The 10,266-nt window shown below is 43.2% G+C and overlaps 1 long non-coding RNA gene across 1 annotated transcript; it reads left to right on the top strand.

Moving 5' to 3' along the window:
- Positions 1–2,230: 2,230 nt before the first annotated feature.
- Positions 2,231–5,841, top strand: LOC142574003 (uncharacterized). Its single transcript, XR_012826385.1, has 3 exons — positions 2,231–2,354; positions 3,353–3,484; positions 5,539–5,841. It is a non-coding gene; the product is annotated as an uncharacterized LOC142574003 (long non-coding RNA).
- The last annotated feature ends 4,425 nt before the right edge of the window (positions 5,842–10,266 follow it).

Below are 10,266 nucleotides of genomic sequence, written 5' to 3'. Positions count from 1 at the left end.
TGCGGCAGATGAAGGTAGAATTGTAAAGGACACGTGACAATGTAGGGCGTATCACGGTCACGTGATAATTGCAAGTGTACATCCATGAAGTCATTAAGTTTTCGCATTCCTAAGTGACTGTCGATCTTTTTCTAGGATTCTGATGTTACTGGCATGACGGCCACTCCAAAATGTATCATTGAGAAAATGTACGCACTTTCACTTACAATTTAATTATCACTATATTTTGTGCTCACAATTATATTATCATGCAATTAAACACTTCTAAGACAAACTGCAATAGCAGAATGAAAACGCGCGAGCAACTTGCACAATTCTGGACGAATGTTTCGGTGTCCTTAAAAGCCCAACAAAAAGTGGCGAAATTAAAGAATCTGTGTGGATACATTGCTGAACAAACAGGGACGTGCTGTTAGACGAGCCTCTGCTGTACAATGGCATCAACGCACAATTTGCTTGGTGAAGCCATAACGAAGACATATATAGCGGCGAGATCACGCTGCAAGTTCTCAAATCCGAATCTCCACGTACCTTGCCTAAGTTATTCAGAGTTTTACTAAGCTACTGGTCTGCTTTCTAAGCGCATCCTCGGACACAGTTTGTAAGGCTCAGCGTATATATTAGGGGCTGGTGTCGTCAAAGCTGTAATTGCTTATCCACAGCATACGCTCTTACAAACACATTCTTCAGTCGCCTCATGAATGCTTACGCGTCGCTGTCGCACGACCAGGATGTGAGGGTCTTTATCGAGCCAGGATATCGCTGTAACTACGCTGTGACCTCGCAAGGTTGCTTGGTTCGGACGCAGCAAATAATCTAATCGCACCAGCAGAAGAGCGCCGATCGTCTCGCCGCTCACGGTCCCGATTTGTGTACTGTACCCTCAGTCATGCAGCACAGACTGCGCCCCCCCCCCAAAAAAAAATGCTCGGCACAAAACGTAGTAACAACTTCCCGCCTCACCGCTCTAGTTGGAGACCAGAACGAAGCAGCAGCAAACAGGCGGCCATGCGAGCAAGCAAACCTGTCAGAATAAACGTTCAATTTGCGCGGCCGCCCCCTGCCCAATGAAAAGCGACCGGAAGTGACGGAAGGACGCTGTACAGTCACATGCCGTCACTTCAGCGCGCGGCAGGACGGGAAGGCGGAAGCTACGCCATTGTTGCATTCTCTCGCTACATAAAGTGCGTTCGCGTCTCGCGCTGTGCGAAATAATTTTACACGTGTGATTAGTCTTGTGCGCGGTGAAGAAAAAGGTGTGGCCCGTGCTTTGTGTATTACTCGTGCTCCACTTCAAAAGAAAGCGTTCGTACGCACTGGAAGATGGATCCACGGACGCTGAGACGAGCAGTTGCAATGTGCCCTGTGTCGGCGGTCGGTCGTACTGCCATAATGGGAATTTTCAGGCAAGTGCCCATTTATTTGGTATTTCTTTGGTGGGTTACGTGTTTTTCTTCGCTCTAGAAGTTTCTTACTGTGATCTCGTTGCATAATTCACTAATGTAAGAGCAAGAGCAGCTGCACTCCTCGTAGGGCAAGTTAACTACCTCGATCGCGCCCCGTCTTATATCGGGCGCGGTGCGCCTGCATAGTTACGCTTTGTTTCTCGGCGCTTGAACGTTCGTAGATGAGATTCTTTTGTGCGTTCAGCGTGGCTTCTTGTAATGTGGTCGACCACTTTTGCGTCGCGTAGAAAAAGGACGGCTGACTTTGCCACCTTTCGAAAGAACTGGCGCGGTATTGGTTCTCCCTGATGCGGTCGCGTGCTGCTGTTGCTGCTTGCCGGGCGCCTTTAGCATGTTTTCGGCTCGTTTTGTCTGCGTGTGTGCGTGCTCGCGCTCGGCTCGATTCGTGTGTGCGTGCGTGTGTGTGTGTGTGGGCGTGCGTGCGTGTGTGGGCGTGCGTGCGTGCGTGCGTGTGTGTGTGTGTGTGTGTGTGCGTGCGTGCGTGCGTGCGCGCGCGCGTACATGCCGGTTTGTATGGGCCGGCGTGCTTGCGTGTGTATAGTGCGTACGTGTTTTGTGAGCTTGTTTCTGTGTGGGTCGCTGTGTGTGCGTGCACGTGATAGCGTGTCTGTCTGCCTGCATGTATGTGTGCTTGTTTGTGTTCATCAATGTGCGCGTTCATGCTTTTGTGTCTGCGCTTTGAGAGTGCGTATATTTGTGTGCGCGCGAGTGCGTTTTGTGTGCGTGCATATGTATTGCATAAGGCCGGTAGAGTTTTACTCGCAATAAAACCCTTCCAATTTGGTGCAGCGAGTGTTGCCGCCTGAAACCCGAGTTTGGTTTCAAGCCAACCTGGACAACTGCTGTATGAGGCGCCGTTTCTCAGGAGGATCAGTGGGAAGGCGTCAGGTATACGCTTCTTCATTTTTCCCTCCTCTGCCCTGATGAATTGATATCCTTGATTGTTATTCTAAAGGGAACGTTACATCCAGAGCATAAATAAATGATTAAGAAATCTGGTAGTGTGTTTCACCATTAGACTAATTCTGATCTTAAAGACGTGAATTTCCCATTAGCCCGCATTTCCGTTGATACAGACAACCGCTGAAAATTGTGAACAACAGGTTATTCGAGACGTCCTACGTATATAGCGATTGTCCTCAGGAGCTCTAATGAATTTTGAAAATTTGGAGTGTTGTTGTTGTGCTTTAGAGGTATCATATGCAAGCTTTAGGTCTCTCCTGGTAGTTTGCATGCCCTTCGAGAGCTGTCGCCTATAGCCCTATTGAAATTCGTAACTACAGTTTGGAGAACTGGGGAAGCTGCAAGGCTTGTCCTGGCTCTCGAGAAAGTGTTTAAGCTGGAAGTGTAGGTTGAGGAGTTTGGGGTTGGTCACACGAAGGCTTTTTTATGCCTTAGCAGTAGGAGTGTCAAAGGATAAAAAATGCAGTGTGTCAAGCGTGGGAAGCTGCTTATGTGGTAGAGGCTTGTGTGTTTGTTGTGTGTGCGTGTGTGTGCGCGCGCGCGTGAATGCATGCGTGCGGGTATGTGAATTCGCTCCTCACAAGGGAGTGTGTGTGTAAGTGAGCTACTTCTTTGCTGGTGCTATTTGCCAAAAATTGGGAAGAAAACACAATGATCAATATAACTTGAAATAATAAGCGATGCAAAGCATGCTGGCAGAGTAGCGACAGCAGCATATGAGCATACAAACGTGCAGCTGTTTGACAATGTTAATGCATGACTGCAACATCTGGAAGGAAGCTTGCTTCTTTTTCAGTAAGCAGCACAAAGTCCATATTTTTTGCTTTTCTCGTGCAAATCAAAACGAGGCTCATTGCCAGTGATCTTGTCTTTCATTCTAATAGCATTTGTTTATCTTGAACTTGGAGCGTTGTTTCTCGCAGGTCATGCAGATGATAGCAGCAATTTCACAATGCCCAGCCTTGGTGCCCTCCATCAAGAGCAAGCCACTTGCATTCGCCTTCAGGCAGATAGATGGTTGATGTCTTCTAGGAAGCAGTTGGGAAGACAACATTGTAAGTAGATATAGGTGTAAAGTTTAATATAGTAAGTCAAGTTATAATTTAAAACTCTGAGGTTCCTTGGCGGCCTAAGCTTGATATTATGTGCAGTTGTGTGTGTTTTTAAATATTGCCGATTGTACTGCATACTGCAGGTATGACTGCTGATCCAAAGCATACACTTGCATTTTCTTGATGGCCTTTCATAATGAGGATTTTCTTTGTGCAAGAATATTCAGACTGGAGCATTCCAGCATGATATTCTTTTTTGTGCATTCATTGCTAATTTCGTATGACCTTCCTGCTACCAATGTTTTTGCAGGAAAGGAATATTTCTTTATGCAATGAGCTTGTTATTTGCTCGTTGCATTACTCTGCTACCTTTAATTTAATCCCGTATAATTCTCAAAACCTTAAAATTTGAGCTGTTTTTATTTCAAATACAATATCAAAATGTGCCGGATTGCAATCTAGACTGCAAGGGATTTGAAGAAATTACAAGAAACTAGGACCTCTCATGGGTGTTAAAAAACATTTCCGCAGGCATTGCGCCTATTTCTTGTACTGAGCTAGCTGCTCATGAATATTGCAAGCATATGTCATTTCAAACAGTTTTGCAGGATATAGTAGGCCTATCATTGTCACTAAGCACAACTTTTCCTCATTTGCATCATGAAAATCTGCCTCATGCTTAATTTGGGACAAGTCTTGAAAAATGAATGTTTCATAATTTTGAAACTACACAAAGTATTGGTTGGGGCTTGGCAGTTTTCAGACAACTTGACCATGTTGAACCTAGCCATTACAAGACGAGAAAAAAAACATGCACAGGACTCATTCAATCAAATGCAATGCTGTGGTGATTTTCCATGTGGAAAAGTGTACTTTTAGGCGGGAGAGGGTGGGTAGCCAATTTACAACCATAGCGATTCATGCGGGTAGTGGCAACACAGGATGAGAAATGGTTGTGGCTCTGAGGTTCATTGAATATGAACACTTATATACAATCCCTCCCCCCCCCCCAATGAGGGGTAACCGTGCAATATATTTCGGGTGGTAAAGATGATTTCTTTAGGAGACGAGAAATTTCAGGCTCTAGTTGAGAGGCTACATAAAGAAGGACCATGTATGTATTTGCAGAATAACATAAACTGCCTAGGAGGGGTATCACAGTTTAGAGCATGAAGTAAAAAGTGGGAGCATGAAGAAGGATCATAAGTTTATTTAAACTTATGATCTTTGGGAATACTACTTGTCACCATATCACCAAGCTAACCCATTGAAAGAAAGGGGCCTGCTCTAAGGAAAATAGTTAACACATGCTAAATTTTCAAGGAAAGTATGCCGAAATGTCAGTTCTTACTAAATTAGTAAATAAGAAATACACAATAAATTTCAGTATACAGAAATGGTCTAATAAACTACATTGGAGAGTTGGAGATTGTTGGACTGGATGCAGGTATTGAAGGGCAAATGAGAATGCCAGTGGCGGTTCCCTCATTTTCATTTTGTATGCACTCTCTGTAAAACTACTCTTTGTCTCCTAGTGTAATAATGTTGTGTAAAAACAGCCATTCTTTAATGTCTCGTGCATGTCACTCTTAATGTGCCATATCCCGTAAGGTTCTCAGCTGCAGTACTTATAAAGTGTAATGCAGAGATATATTGCAGATTTCATGTCAATTTATATTAAGGTCACATACACACTCTTGGACAAATGTCTGTTGAGAGATGTCATTAGTAGTGTCATTAAATTTAATTCACTCTTATTTTCTATGGTGAAAAGGCTACTGTAAGTTTATTTGCTTTTGCTGCTGTATGTGCCTTGTAATCAATGTGACATAGTGGTTTAGTGTTCACAGTAAATGCAATTCCTAAATTTGCAAAATAAAAATTTCTCCTACCTTTCACCTGTCTTGCCCAGTTGCCTGAGGTGTGCATTGTTCCCAGTCACATTAATTAAGTTTGTTACTTTCAGGAGCTTGTTGCCTTATCAAATTTTCCACAGTGTACACGTGCAATTGCACAGACTGAACTCTCATGATTGTCTTCTTATTTTGCTAATGCAGGACGCAAGATTCCAGCAATGCCATGCGCTGCATTTATTGGTCAAGATGCTCAGAGAATGGAGTCCCTGCACCTCGTGGTTAACCGTGAACATTTTTTTCTTTCGGAAAGCTAAACGTCATTTGCTGCATCAATTGCATTTTTGCAGCTCAGATGTGTACTATATTTTTCTAATTTTGAATCAATTAATATTCACTGTACAGTATAAAAAATGATGTACAGTGGGAAGGACAAGGACTGCGAGAGATGACATACACTGCGCTGACTTCGAACAATATTTTATTGCGTTGCCACATAGTGTGTTTATACACAAGAGGAGTCATGGGCGCAGAAAATGAAGGGCAGTCACAAGGGGTGTTCTAACAGCAAGTCAATGTACAAAGAACATGGTCACGAAAAAAAATCACAATATCTATCTGTGGAGATACAAGACTTCACTAGGGGTCAGCGTGATAGAGGGGGAACTAACGCACACACTACCCAATTTCCTGGTGCAATCAGCTTCAATAATGTACCGGGTGAGCTCTGTCTCGCTAGAACTTGCGTATCTTCAAAGAGGGGCATGCAGCAGCAGTCCCGGCAATGAATGCCCAAGTGGCCTTGAACAGTGTTATGGACGTTATAGTGCACTCTTAAACGATCATTTAGGCACCTGCCTGTCCGTCCAACGTACTTACTGCCTCAAAACGGGAATATGGTAAACCACATTCGGTGCACATATCGCAAAATCTTTTCTGTACCCGACAGAGCAAGAACTCTGACGCGATGTAGGCGCGTTTACATGCTTACAGAGCTTTGCCAGCTTTTCCGGGGCTGAGAAAAGGACTGGGATTCCTGGAGGGTGCCGAATCTTTTTTAGCCTATCGGAGACATCATGCACATACGGTAGCACTGCGAACCTGTGTCTTTCAACCGGCTGGTTCCTTGACTGTGCTCATCACGTTTTGTGCCCTTCAGAAGCTGTTCCGCTATGGCTGAAATTAAGGCCAAAGGGTAGCCAACCCAAGAAACGATCAACCTTTGCAGCTATACTATCTTGCATTTCATGTGAGCAAGATTTATTGAGGCTGTTAACGAGGCAAAACTTCACAATACCTCGTTTAACAAGCTTTGAATGTGCAGAGTTAAAGGGCAAGAGTGACTTCTTACTTCTCGGTTGAAAGCACTAGCACACCTGTTTGTTTTCAAGGCACTGCCTGAGATCTAGAAAGCGCAAAGAATCATCAATGGGGACCTCATTTGTTAGTTCTAGAGGCTGCAGCTCTTAAAGATCTCCAAGTCTCCCAAAGCAGCAGGCTCTAAAGCGTGATCAGTGCAATCAATAAATATCAGGTAGTCCACATACCTGCACACTTTGACAACGTGAGACGCATCCAGGTGACCTTGAATGTTTCAATCATGATTAGCTAGATAAATATCAGTGGCGGCGCCAAGCATGATGCTTCACAATATACAAATAAATGGTGTTTGTATAGGATCATGCCTCATGCCGCAACTATGTGATATTTATCTAGCTCATGATTTAGATATTGAAGGTCACCTAGGTGCATCTCCTGTCAAAGTGTGCAGGTTTGTAAATGGCTACCTGGTATTTATTGATTGCACTGATCACGCTTTCGAGCCTGCTGCTTCGGGAATCTTGGAGATGTTTCAGAAAGCCTCTACAACTAACGCATGAGGTCCCCATTGATGATTCCTCGCGCTTTGTAGATCTGAGGCTGGTGCTTCGAACCGAGAAGTCACTCCTGCCCTTTAACTCTGCACACTCAAACCTCGTTAAATGAGGTATTAAAAGTTTTGCATCCTTAACAGCCTCAATAAATCTTGCTCACACGAAATGCAACATAGTCTTGCTGCACAGGTCGATCGCCTTTCTAGGGTTGACTACCCTTTGGCCTTAATTTCAGCCATAGCGGAACAGCTTCTGAGGTGCACAAACCGTGATGAGCCTGCTGAATCAAGGAACCAGGCGGTTGAAAGACATCGGTTCGCAGTGCCACCGTATGTGCATATCTCCGATAGGCTAAAGAAGATTCGGCAACCTCCAGGAATCAGTCCTTTTCTCAAGCCCGGAAAAGCTGGCAAAGCTCTGTAAGTGTGTAAAGTGTCAGAGTTCTTGCTCTGTCGGGCACAGAAAACGTTTTGCGATATGTGCAACGAATTTGGTTTACCATATTCCCTTATTTTGAGGTAGTAAATACACGGACAGGCGGGTGCCTAAATGATCGTTTAAGAGTGCACTATAACGTCCATAACACTGTTCAAGACCACTTCGGCATCCATTGCCCTGGAACTGGCTGCGTGCCCCTCTTTGAAGATACGGAAGTTTTAGCGAGACACAAGTCATCCGGGAAATTATAGAAGCAAATTTCACCAGAAAACTGGGTAGTGTGTGCGTTAGTGCCCCCTCTATCACGCTGACCCTAGTGAAGTATTGTATTTTATGAGATAGAAATTATGTTTTTTTTTCAGGTGACCACGTGCTTAGTACAATGACTTGCTGTTAGACGCCCTTTGAGACTCATTTACTGCGCATGCCCGCTCTTGTATACATACACACAATGTGGCAACGCAATAAAATATTATTGAAAGTCAGCGCAGTGTGTCGTCTCTTGCAGTCCATGTAATTCACGCTGTACGTAATTTTTTCTCATTAATTGCCAACTATCCCAAGAAAGCACCTTTTTCAGTATATTTATAATGTTTGATACGACCATTTGCTGGCAAATGTCAACAGTGTGATATTTAACTTGAACTTTTACATGACTGCCTGTGTTCTTTTAGTAACCAGAGTATGGCTAATTTATTAAACCATATTTGCTAATTTGCATACTCACATGCTACAGCAAGCCCTAATCTTGTATTATTGCATCTAAGTGCAAATAATTTAGAAATCTACTATGTATTTTAAAACACTGTCCACCTTTCGTGCTCAGCAAAATCGTTTACTCAACAGTGGCTTGCTTTTATCAGGCCTACTGCACTTTGCACCCACACAATAGTAAATGTGGAATATTCACTCTTGATTTATAGTAAGAAAAGAACCTGTTTTCAAACTACATATTGTATATGTACCAGTGTCTTCGGGTTACAAGACAAATTTATAGAAACTGGAATTGTAGTTAGAAAATCTGCTACACAGCACCTTTAGCACAGAGAACTTTCGTTTCACAAAAGAGGACAAACTATGTAGGCACCAAAAATTCTACATATTTTTCGTGCTCAAGTAATCTTGTTAGAAAGAGAAAATTGGCAATAATGCTGCTGGCTTAAGCCTCACTTAAAGCATGTCCACGCTTGGAAAGTATTGTTTCAGTCCGAAAAATGTTGGCCAGTTATGCTTATATCGACTTTCCAAACTTTTCATAATGCTTTGCAATTACATTAGTTTACAAAATAACAGGTGTCTTGTGCGTTTGCTCTGCATTTCAATTGCTTCCCTAATTCACCTTTGCAATATCCCTTTTTATTTTTCAAGGCATCAAAACTTGAATTTTCGTTCATTGAGCCTTATACTGAAAATTTGTTCCTTTATGTGGCCCGAAACACTGCGAGGTCAGCTCAGGCTCTTTCAGTGCCGCTATACATAGTTTCTTCTCTAAGAACAGATTTGATCAATACATATATTTTAGATACCTTTGTGGGAAATGTACATGTTCTTGTACTTACCGATGCGTTTGGTAATTGCGCATGTTTATATTTCCTTTGATTATGTATATCTGTACTCTGTATTGCAGCATGCAATAAATATATTTACATTTTTCTTGAAAATGCAGCATATATCGTACCAGTCTGTGTTGCATGTTATGTGGATCTGGAAATCGTGATAACCATTGGTGTTGATATACATGCTCAAAAGTGACATTTGCTAGGTTGTATTTGTGCAGCGAAGACAGATTTTGCAATATACACCGTGAATTACTAATATGTAATGTGATCCACACGTATAGGTGTGTGTGTGCCCATCGAAGCTTCAAGGCCGGCTGTTCGACGGTGCGTTTGGTAGCCGAACTTGAACCTTCGGACACACGCGAGAGTTACGCGTGGATCGCTGTACATAGTTGTAATTGAAGGCGTATACTGCCGAACCTGCCTTCCATACACACTAGAAATAAAAGGGTGTACACCCTTCCAACACCCACATAGATGGGTGTTAATATGGACTTGCACCCCTACACCCTAAATTTATTTTGCTGGACACCCTTCCTCTAGGGTGCTATTATGGCACCCCAACTGTAGGGTGTAGACAACAGCACCCTTAGGGTGTTCGTCTGGCGACAAACTGATTTACACCCTTAAGGGTGTTAAAATGTTTAGTGTGTGGCCACCAAAATCTCTGAGAAAGCAGCGCACATATGTGAAGTACACTTGGCCACAACAGCAAAATATCCTTCTAAGTCTCATATTTGAGTGATCACTTCTCGCTCATAATTTCCTTGCCAAGCGAACGCCTGGTTAAAAAAACGTAGAATTCACATGTCGCTCACACCTGTGAATGGTACGCAGTTAACGTAGACTTAGTAACACAAACCCACAAAGAAAGCTTAATTTATGTGGCTTTAGCGAGCGTTTTTTTCACGGACCAGCGGAAATAAGAAAGACGCACAAAAAAAGCAGTAACGAGGTTAACGCGGCGCCTGCATAACCGAGAGGTGGCGCATACAATCTAGCAAATGGCGAAGTGTGCTAATGCGAGCTGGCGCGCTAGTAATATTTTACGTTTATTTGTG

This window comes from Dermacentor variabilis, chromosome 3, assembly GCF_050947875.1.
Source record: "Dermacentor variabilis isolate Ectoservices chromosome 3, ASM5094787v1, whole genome shotgun sequence".
Classification (NCBI taxonomy): domain Eukaryota; kingdom Metazoa; phylum Arthropoda; class Arachnida; order Ixodida; family Ixodidae; genus Dermacentor; species Dermacentor variabilis.
The sequence above is the reverse complement of the archived record's forward strand: the minus strand, read 5'-3'. Positions and strand labels throughout refer to the sequence as shown.